A 16,741-nucleotide genomic window follows, 5' to 3' on the forward strand; every position below is an offset into this window, starting at 1 on the left:
TGGAGAGGAGAGAAAGGAGAGAGATGGAGAGAGAGGCAGAGAGAGAGAGAGAGGAAGAGAGATGGAGAGGGAGAGAGAGGGAGAGAGAAGGAGGGAGAGGGAGAGAGATGGAGAGGAGGGAGAGAGATGGAGAGGGGAGGGAGAGAGATGGAGAGGGAGAGGAGAGAGATGGAGAGGGAGGAGAGGAGGGAGAGGGAGGGAGAGAGGAGAGAGATGGAGAGAGGAGAGAGAGGAGAGGGAGGGAGAGAGATGGAGAGGAAGAGAGAGGGAGAGAGATGGAGAGGAAGAGAAAGAGAGAGATGGAGAGAGAGGCAGAGAGATGAAGAGGGAGAGAGAGAGATGAAGAGGGAGAGAGAGAGATGAAGAGGGAGAGAGAGGGAGAGATGGAGAGGGAGGGAAAGAGATGGAGAGAGAGAGGGAGAAAAGAGAGATGGAGCAGGTGGAGAGAGAGATGGAAGAAAGAGATGGAGGAGAGAGACAGACAGAGAAAAAGAGACAGAGGGAAAGAGACAGAGAGGGGAAGAGAGAGAGAGAGAGAGAGAGAGAAAGAGACAGACAGAAAGAGGGAGACAGAGAAAGAGTGAGAGAGACAAAGAGACACAGAGAGAAAGAGAGAGGGGGCAAAGAGGGAGAGAGAGGGGAGGTTGGGAGAGGGAGGTGAGAAAGAGAGAGAAGCACATGGGGTTAAAGTCTGAACATGTTTGTTTGAAAATGAAAAGATAAAATAAACAAAGTGAAGTGTGCAGTTCCTGGTGGTGGTGAGGGGCAGGGGAAGAGTAAACTGCACTGGAAAAACTCTGTTCTTAAACATGCAATATGTAACTTCTCTGGGGTTGGGTTGTGCAAAAATATTGGAATATTGTATAATTTAATGTGATGATACAGTATCAATATTGTGGGCTGCTGTACCAATATATCGCCAAGAGTATTTTTTGGTATATTTTACTAAATAATTTTGTTACATCTACAGTTTTGTTGCTTGTTCAGAGGAAGGAAACTTGATTATGCAACACATTTGACATTTTCATTGTTTTGACGATTAAAATGTTTGTGTTTCACATGAACAAAAAGCCATGATTTAAACATTAGTTTTTTATTGAACCGTATCGAATCAATTTGAAATATATCGTAACGAATCGAAAGTGCACTGTATTGTATTGTGGCCTAAGTACAGTGGGAAGGTGACTTTTAAAATGTATTCCACTACAGATTACAGATTACATACATCAAAATGTAGTTTGTAACGTAATCCATGAAATTACTTAAAGTGAGTAACGTAATCTGAGTACTTTGGATTACTTGATATTGTCATGCTTTTTAAAACTACATGAATGAACCAACCACATCCTGAAAATTCTTGTTTGTTCAGTCTTTACTTAACCATGTTATAAATATTATTGATAGAGAAATGCTTTCTATATGAGATCACAATTATGTCCACTCTACTGTTAGGTGTCATATTGTTTGTTTAGTCCTAGTTTAGACCTGGTTTTAGTCCTGGTTTTAGTCCTGGTTTTAGTCCTGGTTTAGTCCTAGTTTAGTCCTGGTTTTAGTTCTGGTTTAGTCCTGGTTTAGTCCTAGTTTAGTCCTGGTTTTAGTCCTGGTTTTAGTCCTGGTTTTAGTCCTGGTTTAGTCCTAGTTTAGTCCTGGTTTTAGTTCTGGTTTAGTCCTGGTTTAGTCCTGGTTTTAGTTTTAGTCCTGGTTTTAGTCCTGGTTTTAGTTTTAGTCCTGGTTTTAGTCCTGGTTTAGTCCTGGTTTAGTCCTGGATTTAGTCCTGGTTTAGTCCTGGTTTTAGTCCTGGTTTAGTCCTGGTTTTAGTCCTGGTTTAGTCCTGGTTTAGTTCTGGTTTTAGTCCTGGTTTTAGTCCTGGTTTTAGTCCTGGTTTAGTCCTGGTTTTAGTCCTGGTTTAGTCCTGGTTTTTAGTCTGGTTTAGTTTAGTCCTGGTTTAGTCCTGGTTTAGTCCTGGTTTTAGTCCTGGTTTAGTCCTGGTTTAGTCCTGGTTTTAGTCCTGGTTAGTCCTGGTTTTAGTTCTGGTTTTAGTCCTTTTAGTCCTGGTTTAGTCCTGGTTTTTAGTCCTGGGTTTAGTCCTGGTTTTAGTCCTGGTTTTAGTTTAGTCCTGGTTTAGTCCTGGTTTAGTCCTAGTTTAGTCCTAGGGTTTAGTCCTGGTTTTAGTCCTGGTTTTAGTCCTGGTCCTGGTTTAGTCCTGGTTTTAGTCCTGGTTTAGTCCTGGTTTTAGTCCTGGTTTTAGTCCTGTTTAGTCCGTCCTGGTTTTAGTCCTGGTTTTAGTCCTGGTTTTAGTCCTGGTTTTAGTCCTGGTTTAGTCCTGGTTTTAGTCCTGGTTTTAGTCCTGGTTTTAGTCCTGGTTTAGTCCTGGTTTTAGTCTGGTTTAGTCCTGGTTTTAGTCCTGGTTTAGTTTAGTCCTGTTTTAGTCCTGGTTTTAGTCCTGGTTTAGTCCTGGTTTTAGTCCTGGTTAGTCCTGGTTTAGTCCTGTTTTAGTCCTGGTTTTAGTCCTGTTTTAGTCCTGGTTTAGTCCTGGTTTTAGTCCTGGTTTAGTCCTGGTTTTAGTCCTGTTTTAGTCCTGGTTTAGTCCTGGTTTAGTCCTGGTTTAGTCCTGGTTTTAGTCCTGGTTTTAGTCCTGGTTTAGTCCTGGTTTAGTCCTGGTTTAGTCCTGGTTTTAGTCCTGGTTTAGTCCTGGTTTAGTCCTGGTTTTAGTCCTGGTTTTAGTCCTGTTTTAGTCTGGTTTAGTCCTGGTTTAGTCCTGGTTTTAGTCCTGGTTTAGTCCTGGTTAGTCCTGGTTTAGTCCTGTTTTAGTCCTGGTTTAGTCCTGGTTTTAGTCCTGGTTTTAGTCCTGGTTTTAGTCCTGGTTTTAGTCCTGGTTTAGTCCTGGTTTAGTCCTGGTTTTAGTCCTGGTTTTAGTCCTGGTTTTAGTCCTGGTTTTAGTCCTGGTTTAGTCCTGGTTTTAGTCCTGGTTTAGTCCTGGTTTTAGTCCTGGTTTAGTCCTGGTTTTAGTCCTGGTTTAGTTTTAGTCCTGGTTTTAGTCCTGGTTTTAGTCCTGGTTCCTGGTTTAGTCCTGGTTTAGTCCTGGTTTTAGTCCTGGTTTTAGTCCTGGTTTAGTCCTGGTTTTAGTCCTGGTTTTAGTCCTTTTTAGTCCTGGTTTTAGTCCTGGTTTAGTCCTGGTTTAGTCCTGGTTTTAGTCCTGGTTTTTTTAGTCCTGGTTTTAGTCCTGGTTTAGTCCTGGTTTAGTCCTGGTTTTAGTCCTGGTTTAGTCCTGGTTTTAGTCCTGGTTTTAGTCCTGGTTTTAGTCCTGGTTTAGTCCTGTTTTAGTCCTGGTTTTAGTCCTGGTTTTAGTCCTGGTTTAGTCCTGGTTTAGTCCTGGTTTTAGTCCTGGTTTAGTCCTGGTTTAGTCCTGGTTTAGTCCTGGTTTAGTCCTGGTTTAGCCCAAAATGTGAAAACAAGAAAACACCACCATGTAATCCATTTATTTCAACAAAGTAACTGTAATCCAATTACCACTCATTGAAACAGTAACTGTAACTGAATACAGTTACTCTAATAAGTACTCTGATTACATAACGCTGGTACATGTAATCTGTTACTCCCCGACACTGCCTGTGTATCGAGGTATGTATCATATCAGCAACTTCTTCACCCCCTGTTCTGGGAAAGGTTTCACCACCTGTTTGTCTGTAGTTATGTTATTGCTTTGGGAATGTTCCACAGTATGACATTAAAACTAGTTACAGGTGTGTAAATTAAAAAATAAATAAATAACTGTGAGTGGGCTTGCCCCTCCACAGACCTGATCAGCAACATAGTTATTTTGCTTTCATGGTCAAGTTTAATGCCATACTCTGGAATATTGTAGGGCTTTTTGTTTGTTTGTGTTTGTTTTTCAGTGCAACAACTTTTTCTCTCTTTTTTAAACACTTTTTTGTTGCTAACTTTTTGAGAGCTTCGGTTCTTAATAGGAAATGGTCATGACCTGTTATACTGGCTGTTTTCACCTTGACTCATCTAATCAAGTTTAATTCAAGCTCACTCACTGAGGTCATGATTTTTGCAGATTCCTCTGGTGTTTTGCAGTTTCCTCTGGTGGAGTTGCTGAAGTTAAAACGTGGTTAAATCCGTGATGCCTGAGAGGGTATAAAGTGTGTTATGTGAGTGCTGTGTGAATGGAGCAGGCTGTGATTAGCCCAATAGTAAAACAAAATGCAGTGTCCTTGATTTGGAATGAAACTTTTTTAGTATAAAAACACAGTGTGAACTAGTGAACAGGGTTTGAACGACTTAAGGCATTATATAACTGGTTCTATAACTACGGGCAAAATGTATTCTTTGCTGTGACTTCATGCTGGGGGTGTTCTACATGTGTCTCTTGTGAATGTTTAGGAGTTACCATGGTGACACAATGCACACACTGTCAAAAATGTTTAGATTTAGCTCACGTTGTCCTAAAAACTCAAGAAAAAATACAAAATGGATTGAAACAACACGTTTTCAGGAGCCTGTGATCAATACAATAAAGAGAGTTCATGGTCCCGTTTAGGTGTTTGACTTTTAACAAAACAATGAGAGCAGTAAACAAATATAATGCGCCAGCCCAGGAAAAATCTGTAATATTTTATGTTTGTTTTTTTGTTTATTTACTCAAAATGATGCGGAATCATGTTATTAACAATAAAGCAGTTCATAATCAACTACAGAACATAAATCATGGGCTATGACACATGAACCAGGACTAAACCAGGACTAAACCAGGACTGAACCAGGACTGAACCAGGACTGAACCAGGACTGAACCAGGACTGAACCAGGACTGAACCAGAACTAAACCAGGACTGAACCAGGACTGAACCAGGACTAAACCAGGACTGAACCAGGACTAAACCAGGACTGAACCAGAACTAAACCAGGACTGAAACCAGGACTAAACCAGGACTGAACCAGAACTAAACCAGGACTAAACCAGGACTGAACCAGGACTAAACCAGGACTGAACCAGGACTAAACCAGGACTGAACCAGGACTAAACCAGGACTGAACCAGGACTAAACCAGGAACTAAACCAGGACTGAACCAGGACTAAACCAGGACTGAACCAGAACTAAACTGAACCAGGACTGAACCAGAACTAAAAACTGAACCAGGACTAAACCAGGAACTGAACCAGGACTAAACCAGGACTAAACCAGGACTAAACCAGGACTAAACCAGGACTGAACCAGGACTGAACCAGGACTAAACCAGGACTGAACCAGGACTGAACCAGAACTGAACCAGGACTGAACCAGGACTGAACCAGGACTGAACCAGAAACCAGGACTAAACCAGGACTGAACCAGGACTGAACCAGGACTAAACCAGGACTGAACCAGGACTAAACCAGGACTGAACCAGGACTGAACCAGGACTAAACCAGGACTGAACCAGAACTAAACCAGGACTAAACCAGGACTGAACCAGGACTGAACCAGGATTAAACCAGGACTATTCTTGGATTTAAGAGTGAGAGAGAGAACCCTGAGCCCAGCAAGGGGTGCAGGAACAAGGTGTCCACAAGCGCGGATCGGGCGACAGCTGTTCTTAGTCTTGTGGGGAGTGGAGCTTTGCGCCGATCCTTTCACCTCCGGTCACCCGACGGTCTACACGGGTGCACCTCCAGGCCCGTCCTGACACTCAGTCCTGGTTCAGTTATGGTTTAGTCCTGGTTTAGACCCAAATTTAGTCCTGTTTTAATCCTGGTTTATTCCTGTTTTAGTCCTGGTTCAGTCCTTGTTCAGTCCTGGTCCCTCATGTCACAGGATCACTATAGAACAGTATTGCAGATATCATGAGCCTATGCAGGTTGTTTTCATCATTGCCAATAGCTCCAGTTTGAAGTTTTATTTTATATTTGTCATCTTTTTATATCTCACATCAGGAGAAGTGGGCGGACAGCGTACCCCCGCGTACCCCCGCGTACCACGCCCACTACACCCCTGGATGAAAGTGACTACCTGAAAAACTGTTGGGTGATGCTAGATATCTTATGACTGTAGTTTTATATGTGAGAGACTTTTTTAACAGAACAAATCAGCTCTCCTGTTGTAGTTCCAGCTAAATGAGTTCATTATGATCAGATTGTATTAAAATAAAGCACTGATTAAAGCCTCAGGCAGAGCAGAGGCTACAGTTAGCATCACACCCCCAAGGAACGTTGATGACCTGAGCCGCAAAGAACGAATAAAAGTTGGTGATTTATTTACACATGACACCGTAAACTTTGCTTTTTCAACATCTCCGTTCCAAATTGCTATAAACAGCGAATCCTATATTGACCAGTTCGCTGCAGACAAATGTGTAATGAGTTAATAATACGCTTTTACACTGAATGTTCTTCCAATTATCCAGGCAGACAGCACAGGGTCTGGAAATTAGTCTGCGGGATTAGAAACGGTTGAAAAGCCGTTGGAAAAAGTTTGTAATTAAATGGTCAAATTGGCTCTAAAAATGATCGTTCGTCAAAGGCCTTAAGGCTCGGTGTCCTTTCTCTTTTATCCAAAGGGCAGAGAATCAAACTTTGAAGAAACCTCTTTCGCCGAGTTCAAAGCTCTCGTACACCCAGACACCAGGAGAAAACTAAACATTTATGTGTACAAAGAGAGGAAGGTGTACAAATCAATAAAGCTCTTTCTCCATGTCCTTGGTCAATAGTGAGAGCTCCCAGACGTTTCCATCACTGCGTCACTGTGGGGCCGAAGCCAGACTCATCATATCCTCAAAAGTATCACTCTTTATCCATCAAAAGACAGATAAAGGAGGAAATCAGTCACTCTTTAGTTTAGGGACCACATATTGAAGTGAAACTACTCATTTTTAATACAACACAGTAAAGATCATTATATTTTTGATTTTTGCAACAACATTCGCACTCGTTTTCTCAGTTTGGCTATGTTTAGGTTTCAAATTTTACTTGCTGGTTGGAAATCAGGACATCACGCAAGGAAATTTCATAACTGTACTTTTCGCAAAACTACTGTAATGTACACAGAAATAATTATCTGATGAATATAAATATACAAATTCTCCCTGCTGTGATGACATATTTTTCAACTTGTCTTTGCAAATTGCTTCTTGATCGGTGTAAAATAATCATTCAGTAGTTATAATTACATCCAAATTAAGTAAAAATTTGAAAATCATAAAAATCAGTCATACATACAGTACTTGTGACTAACTAATTCTGTATTTAACAACTATTTAGCCTAAGGTTCTTATGTGCAGACCTCCATTAGTTTCAAACCTTGACAGCTTCTGATTCTGTTGCTGCGACGTGTCTGGCCACCTGATTTAAACAGATTCCTACTTGAAACTACAACTTCTTCAGAACTGTATTACCAAGGTAAACATGTTGCAAAACTAGAACAAAACTTTGAACTTGTAATTACCTATTTTCATATACGTGTGTGTTGAATTTTCATTTTGGTTTTGGAGACAAATAATGAAGAAAATAGTTGTTAGTTCGTTTTGTTATGTTTGGTTTTATTTTGAAAAAACGAATGATACACGGATTCTTCATCTTTCCGCTTTCTGACTGGTTAACCCCTCCTCCTTTCCCTCCCCCCTCCTCCCCCAGCTCTCTACAAGTGCAAATCAGTTTTGCCACATGCACATCGCAAAATGTGTTGCAGAAGTCAAGGCGCGCAGATTTGAACCTGCTGGGACACATTTGAGAAGTTGCAGTCGCTGAGTTGTGGTTGTATCTGTCATGAAGGATGCAGATGTCACTCTGTTCATGCAAATATCAATCTACTCATTTATTCATATTTTTCTCCCGTGTGTGTAAATATTTTCCACAAGTGAAAATTTCAGTCCGCAAGTGCACACGTTTTTTTCAAGCACTCGTGTTTTTTTTCACCGTGACTGCAAATTCAACACACACGTATATGAAAATAGGTCATTACAAGTTCAAAGTTTTGTTCTACACATTCTCACATTATATTCTACAAGTTCTCAAATCAAGTTTATACGCTGTCTCATTTTGCAACATATTTACCTTCATACTGTATCCTGTCCCGTGAACAAGGACAATGCTACAGTCACGTGCACAGAGAGCAACAAGCCTCATCATTGGATCATTCTAGAGACCACTGAGATTTGGAAACGCAGCCACCAACTGTAAAGGCCTATTCATACTTCGTAAGAATATAAGAGGTGTTCTTGAGGTGATAAGAACAAGAACAAAATTTGTTTGGGCTCTGAAATTTCATACTTCAAAAGATGCTCTGCTGCCGAACTGCCCCGCCCTCTCGCTCTTATTAGCTAAGTATTAATATCTTACCTCCGTTTGACTTTGAGTAGGAGTCATATCGGTGGACGTTTCCCTGTGTTTGATGAAGGAGTCCAGCCACTGCAGGGAGGTTTATAGCGAGGGTATTTCTTTTCGTCCTCCAGCCTGACTGCTCTTTTTTTTTTTTGGTGACTGCCTTTTGGCTTTCTCAAACTTTTACACCAGACTTTTCTACGCTAATTTTCATCCGAGCCTAAAACGTCTGCGATCTTCTTCCGTGAATTTTTTGCCATTTGGTGTCTTATAGTCACTGAACGTCGTGTCGTATAGATGTTTGTATTTTCGCACCATTTCTATCAGTTGTGACTAAAAACCACACATTGTTTTTTTGTTTGTTTGTTTTTTTGCTCCAGCAAGGAAGCAGATAAACCACGGCCACATAAACAACCAATCATGTCGTACAGCGCTGCCGAACTGCCGAGCAAAGTTCTGCTCAGCTGAGGCGTAGAGAACAAGCCACAAGAACTACAGTTATTTTGTTTGGCCAGCCCTGGGTGCAAGAACAAAGGTCTTATGTTCTTATGAAGTATGAATAGGCCTTGAATCGGGATGAGGGGGCATACCAACTGTCTCACACCTGGAGGACAGTTCTGAGGAAGTCAGACTTCAGATAGCGCCGTCGTCCAAGTAGGAAGTAGGAAGACAGCGCCAAAATCTGTTTAAATGAGCTGACCAGACACATCACAGCAACATCATGTGACAACCAGAAACTGAAACTGTCAAGGTATGAAACAAATAGAGGTCCGTGCATATGAATCTAAAGTATAATCAATACAGAAGACCTAATGAACCTAACTGGACTATAAGCAACAATCTACTTTTCAGAACTTTTAACCATCTTGTAGTTGTTTCCTCTTACTATTTACTCACCTCAAGTTGTATTTGAAGTTAGGGATGGTCATTCGATGAAATTTTCTTAATCGATCACTGGATGAATTAACGATCGATTATCGATTAATCATTAACGTTTTTCTATTAAAATTATCATCATTATTATTACTATCTGCACTACTAATCTGCATAAATAAATTCAACTTTACGACAAATAAACCATAACGACTCTAGAGCCACATCAGCCTGTTTGACATTATAATGTGTTTAATTCAGTTTTGCGCAAGTCTCACAGAAATGAAACTTAAAACCGCATGGCTAATTTGCATAAACTAAGCGAAGATAAAAATACAGCTCCTGTGCGCTGATGCGGTCAACTTCTGTCGGATTAAAAGACATGATTCAGTGGAATACAGGTTAGTGTGACCATATTTGCGTTTGTCAAAAAACGGAACGGAAAGCGTGGAATTTCTTGTACAAGTCATCGTTAAATATGCATTTGCGCTTCGGTACGTTGCAGACTGACCAACTGTTTGTGTCTCGCTCCTTCTGAGTGCACAGCAACCTACATTTGGTTTGTCAATTAAAATGAACGCAATCAATGAAATTCTTAATGATCAATCATCGATTAATCGACTAATCATGCCCATCCCTATTTGAAGTGACTCGTGTATGCATAATCTTTAATTGCTTATTGCAATGCGCTCTTTTGTCAATCTCCAGTTTTATTTTCTTAATAGGTGATGCAAGTAGGATTTGGCGACACTGCGTAGTCATTTTAGTACAAATGAAAAAAAAAATTAAAAATCAGAATACAAATTATAACTGTACATTCTATTCACGAGCAAGAAGCTTTTTTCCCTAAATTTAACCACAGTGCCCTTACTCTTGTATTTTTGCTACTATAAAGTACAAAAATAAACTTGTACTGAATTGAAACCCTATATCATGCAAAGATAAAACATACTGTAGTTAGTCTCAAACCAACTTTCACTGTGAGTAAAGATAAAAATCAAATAAATAAAAAAAATTGATAAAATGTTCCCCGGTGTTAACAACAAGGCAGTAGCTGTTCGTGTATCTTTAGCGTATAATAATGAGATACGGAACAGCAGAGATACAGAACTGGTTCATTGTGCACATGGAGCAGAGCAGAGCTGTGCAGATACCATCACATTGTTTGTATTAAAGGTTCCCGACATCTGGCTTTCTTTATCTTGACAGCTTGGCCTTTGTTCACTTCAACAACACGAAACTCTTATTTATTTTCCCAAAGGTGAGAAGCAGGTTTTGAATGCAAACTCACACAAAGCTACTTGCACAACTAAACAGTTATTATGGTAAACACGCGCTGACAACTTGTAATTAAACATGAATGTGATGAGGAAAGAATATGGCATGTTATGAGTAGCGTTTGCTGATAATAATGTAGCTTCTGTTACAGGCTACATGTAAACAAGTAAATAAATAAATGTATTTGCATAGTCACAAACATGGAAACACACCCACTGTGCACTCATGAAAAAGTTAAAGAAAAGTTATGTTTTAATGTGGTTTATTGCTGATCGGTTTTATTTGGTTATGAAAAGATTTAAAACTGAAACTACATAGCCTGGTTATTCTATATTTAAGTAAAGCAAGGTAAGGTTTTCACTAATGATGGAACTAACGGCTCTTTCGGCTCTTTTATGGGATCCGAAACTTTTGAAGTCGGTAACATCAAAGAGACGTTCAAAAGACTTTTTTTTTTACCTTTATTTATGAAAGAAGCCGGTGTCTGAATGAATTTTATCTACAAAATTAATCACAGAGTGACAGTGGCTCAGTGGTTAGAGGAATCACCCCTTGACCTGAAGGTTGGAGGATCACTTTTGCTCGAACCAAGTTGTGTCATTGTGTCCTTAGGCAAAACACTTCACCCGTGTTGTATGAAAGCAGTGTGTGCTTGAATGATTGGTCGGAGCTGGTGCAGATTGGCAGCCTCGCTTCCGTCAGTCTGCCCCAGGGCAGCTGTGGCTAGTAGATTACTACCACCCAGTGTGGTATGGATGAACAAGGACCACAGTGTAGCACTTTGAGAGGCTATGGCAAGCCTGTAAAGTGCATATAAGTGTAAGGCATTGTTATTATTATTAAATGACCAAGGCTCAGATCTGTTTAAAATGGTCCCACTTGAGAGCTGGAGTGTGTTTACTCTAATCGTTTCACTACAATAATAATCATTTAAACAACTAACTGTTATTACGATGCCAAATATGTTTCTGTGCAAAGGCTCTTGTGTCGCCTGATCTGTTTTATAGCCTATATATAGAAGTGGACTAAGAGAGTTTCACGTCACCCATAGTGTTTGGCTCCAGTCAAATGAAGCTCACGAGGTCCAGCCATGAAGGGTGAATTTAGAGCCAAGTCCATTTTAGACTAGGAATTTATTTACTGACAAAACAGCTAGAGCATGTAGAGCTGGTTAATACAAACATTTTAAGACCAAGATGACGAGGCTCAATGCAGCAGTTAAAGAGAGAGGGGCGATGCTCCCTTCCTATTTGCTATGTCCATTTACTATATACTAGTCTACCATCATCAAGTAATTAGAATATCATAAAAATGTTCAATATTTTTTGTCACACTCATTTCAGAAAGTTAAACTCATATTATATAGACTCATGACTCACGTTAAGGAACAGTTCAAAAGAGTCGGCTCATTAACGAACGCCACATCACCACATCCATCCTTCAGTGTCACTGGGCTCACCTGTCAGGAACCCATTTCCAGATCTTAGGTTATTTTAGGTGAAGAATCTAACCTCAAGCTTTGGGTTGAATGGAGAGAAACATGCAAACCTGGAACTTTCTTGCTGTGTAATAAGAATGCTATGGAAACCGTGCAGCGGTCATGTCCAATTTAAAAGAATGTGGCCGCTCTTGAGCAAAGCATGTTGCAATCATTCAACAACAACCATTCACCTAATCCAAAAATGTACAATGAGGTGAGTTTGTAGTGTGAAAACAAAAAATGGGGAGAGAGAAGAATTGGTACATTGTAGGAGATGAATGGGAAGTACTGCATGTGTGTTTGTGTTTGTGTGTGAGACAGAGGATAAGAAAAGCATTTTTTGAAGAACAAAGGCATAGGACCCGTGAGTAAAGGAGTGTGTGCTCTGTAGAGATATATGGATGATATGTGCTGAGCTTGGTGATGACTTTAGCTGTGGTAAATGAGGATAAATTAGAACAGGATACCTACGTGTCCAATAACTAAGGAGTGGGGGAGCTGTATTTAATGTTATTTTAAATATGTGGTGGCACTGCATGTGTCATAAAGATAAAGTGGTGATGTGTTAGAAAAGACAGGATTATTGGGTGATTATCTGACTAGACAGAACAACAAGCTTGGACAAAACTTGACAAAGACAAGCGGATCTGGAGCTGTATCCTGTCTCCCTGATTTCAGAGGCCGTGGTTGACAGGTGGATTAACCAATCAGAGAGATGCGTGGTCCATTCGCATAAATAAACAACAAGGCAGCTTACTCGTAAAAAAGGAGAAAAATCAACATAAAGGACTGAGAAACAGCATGGATTTTTACACACTCAAAACACCAAACTATTACTTATCTCATGTAAAAGAAACTACTGTATTTTTCGGACTATAAGTCGCACTTTTTTCATGGTTTGGGTGGTCCTGAAACTTATACTCTGGTGCGACTGAGAAGACTGAACACAAATGCTCCCAAAAAGAAAATCATAGTTTGCAGATTACCTGCTGCAAGTAGTGAAATATGCAGCCGAAAATGGTAATTGAGCAGCAGAAAGAAAGTTTGAAGTGAGGAAGGAACTTGTGACAACCGGGAGGGTGCACCATGCAACTTTTCTGAAAGTCACTGAATGGATTGACAAAGCCTGGACTTTAGTGACAACCAAAACCATCCTGTCGGGATTCAGAAAGGCCGTAATAATTCTAACTGGAACCGATGCAGAGTCTGACGACAGCTACACAGAAGAGGAAGCAGTGCTCCGTTTACCTCTGGAGGTCGTGGAGTTGCTCAGAAGTGACACTGAGGATGAAGATTTCAATGGATTTAGTGATTTGGAGTGAGATGGAGAGTTTGGTAAACTTGTTTTGTTCAGTTGTTTATGCTATAGTTATCTGAAGAACTGTTCATATGTTACGCTGACAGCCTGTTGTTCTCTGTTCTATTGTTTTTACTATAAATTGCTTTTCAAGGTGAAATGTTGGTTCTTGGTCTCTGATTTTATAAAATAAATTTCCCCCAAAAAGTGCAACATATATAAGTTTTTTTCTTCTTCATTAAGCATTTTTTGGATGGTGCGACTTATAGTCCAGAGAATACGGTATATACAGTATTTTGTTCTGAATGTTACAAGATTTTTGTAACATTTGGTTGGACCTTCAAGTTTGGACAGAGGTTTTTTCACGCTCTATGGTCCTTTTCTAGTCTCTTCTGGAATATGACCAGAATATAGAAGGGACTGGCTGCCAGGCAAGTGGAGTGAGGTATGTGCCCTTTACTGGTGGTGCATTCAAAACAGAGCAAGTGCCTGCAGTCCTGAGGTGTACAGCATATAGTCACTGCACCTCCTCGCGTTCCCTATTCTGCTGTATTGATTGTTATTATTGTTATTTATTTATTGCTCAGATGCCCTTATCTCAGTTTGGTTTGACAGCAAGAATTATAGATATGTGGTCACCAAGGCTTTATTTATTTATAGCAGAAGGCAGGTGGCAGGTATAATTGTGTTGAATTGAATTTAAGGGTGTCACTTTTCTGGTGGAGGGTCTGTCCAATGCTTCCCTTCACTGAGATGTTATTGCTTTGTCTGGAATGTTTCACAGTATGGTACATTTTATCTTCATGGAGACCAAACCAGACCAAGTTACAGGTCAGATCTGTGTAGAGGCAGTCAGACTGTGCCCACTTGAGCTATAAAACCACCTGTAATTGAATAAATGTAGAGCTGTTTAATGTTACTGTTATTACTGTGGAACATTCCAGGCAGAGCAATGACATCTCCATAGAAACAAGCAGGTGACGGACCCCCAACAAAAAATATAACATTGTACATGTTTAAATTAAACGTTTAAATACATTTGAACAAACTGATATAACATGCTAGATCAGACTGGGAGGTAAAACTTTGTGGAAGCATTTTGGGGTCTAAAAAACTTGAGAATTCAGAATCAAGGACAGGCAAAAGTCTGTGGGGTATAGCATTGAAATGAAATATTAAATTCTTTATTTTGCTCGCCTCAAAATGTTTGCAAAGAAGTGTCCTATATTCTGTTTATAACACTGGAGTTTCTACAGTGGCCTAGATGGGACAAACCAAACTCCAGCAAAAAGAGAAAGCAAAGTGTCACTGATCATTTTTTACAGACGCCCAAAAGTACTCATCAAACGGGTTATTGTGTAACTTTTTGGTGGGGGCGTCGTCAACTGCTTGTTTCTATGGATATGTCATTCTATGTTCTTTATTATTAATTTGTCTACGGGTCCAAAGGCTGAAAATGCTCTGTTGCACCTTGTGATGTCATGAAGCAGTAGTTTCCAAGATTACAGCTTCTTTTTCAGTAGAGATTGGAAATTCCAGGTCTGAAATTATCCTAATTACCCAAATCATTCTAGTGAAGGTGTATGCAGTTTAAAAACACAGTGGAGCACTTCATGTTTTACCACATGACATCACAAGGTGGAACAGAGTGTTTTCGGTTTGAGAGAACACACAGTATGAATATACAGGGTTTGTGTCATAAATGTGTCACTGAAACAAAACACAACTCTGGGTATGTTTGTGATGTGAGAACAATAAAATAACATACATAAGTAAAAAGCGTAATATGGCATCTTTAAATACAGTTTTATATTGTTATTTACTGTATATTTATAAGATTTCCCTGCTCTGATCCTCCCTTTGAGAACCACTTCCACTGCCTAACTCAATAACATTTGTGAGCTGCATTTCAGTCGTGCTTTCTAGCAACCACAGGTGAATACTTGAACTGGAGATTTAATACAGGATAACTCTTAGACTCTTAGATATTCTAGTTGCAAAGTTAATATTGATTTCCTTTGACATTCCACACAACGTATCACACAACAACAGCGCGCTTTGTGGAGGCTGCACACTGTGAGTGGAAATCAAAGCTGTGGTTTTACTCACAGACTCTCAGTGTGGTACAGATGTTAAGTTGTAAAGATGTGGCTCCTTCATTAAAGCACAGACTGATGGGCTTTAACAGCTGCAGAGTAAGAATGGGAGAGTAATTACTTGTTACATTTGTGTCAATGCAGTACACTATATTGACTGCTGTGAGTCATGTAGCGCTAGTTTTCACCTTAACAGCTACATTTTACCTTTTGTGCATTACAGATAATCAGTTCAAGTGCTGAAATCATCCAGATAATTCTAAGGAAGCTGTATAGAGTTTAAAAACACAGTGGAGCACTTCCTGTACTACCACATGACATCGTAATGTGTTTCCTGTTTAAGAGAACAATTCAGCCAAAATATGCAGGATTTCTGTGTTAAATGTGTGAATCTATAAGTATTTTTTGATGAGGAAACAACATTATAACAGATCAGAACATGTTTTATAAGTTTCATTTTAGATGCTTTCTTTGAGTCTTCTTTCCCTTTGCTCTCTGCGCTAAGTTACTCCCCCTGCACAGCGCTATCACAACACAATCAGCATGCACCACGTTCATGAAACTACTGCACATGGCATTAGGTTTGTGAAGTTATTGTGCACAGTTTTGTATCATGTTGTTGTATATTTATTTATGGAGAATCTTTTTTGTGGGAGCTTATGGGCTGAGCATTGAACCGAATCTTATTTAATTTTCATTCTTTCTACTGAAAAAAAATCAAATAGGGCCTGGGAGAGTTTGCTAAATTACTGAGACATGCATGGTTGACAATGAAAAACCTGGTGCTAGGCCAAGTCCCTCCATGGCCGAGCACCAAAGTCCATCTGTGACATGTTAGTGTCATATGAACCATCTCTCAGAACCTCAGGGACCGGCCTCCTGCTGGTGCCCAGAGTCAGGACTAAACACGGGGAGTCAGCGTTTCATATTCATGCAGCTAAAACCTGGAGCAGTCTTCCTGAAGATGTTTGATGCTGTTTAAATCCAGGCTCAAAGCAGTTCTGTTTAGCTGTGCATATGACTGAGCGTTTTCATTTTTCATTTCGCACTCTTCTTCTCTCTAATTTAATATCTCTCTCTCTTTTTAACTTTATGATGATTGTTTATGTTTTGATTTGTTTGTACTGCGATTTTAATGTATTTCTTATTCTGTAAAGCACTTTGAATTACTTTGTGCATGAATTGTGCTATACAAATAAACTTGCCTTGCCTTTAGGTATGTTTTTGATAAGGGAACAGTGTCATAACATGATAGAAACAGAAAAAAACTCCATTTCACATAACACCCCCTCTTTAAATCTCTTTTATGTACATTACATTGATGTTATTTTCAAATGTTATCCAGTTTCAGTGGATGTTTCCAGTCTTTTGTACTCTCATAGTTTATTGTGATGCCGCCAGCAGGACATGTTGTTG

General features: G+C 39.8%; 1 protein-coding gene across 1 annotated transcript in view; it reads right to left on the reverse strand.

The window, feature by feature from the left end:
* Positions 1 to 16,741, reverse strand: part of asic2 (acid-sensing (proton-gated) ion channel 2) — a 673,491-nt gene that overhangs the window by 42,412 nt on the left and 614,338 nt on the right. The window lies entirely within an intron of this gene.

This window comes from Boleophthalmus pectinirostris, unplaced genomic scaffold, assembly GCF_026225935.1.
Source record: "Boleophthalmus pectinirostris isolate CB_2022bp ecotype Guang Dong unplaced genomic scaffold, ASM2622593v1 HiC_scaffold_17, whole genome shotgun sequence".
Taxonomy (NCBI): Eukaryota; Metazoa; Chordata; class Actinopteri; order Gobiiformes; family Gobiidae; genus Boleophthalmus; species Boleophthalmus pectinirostris.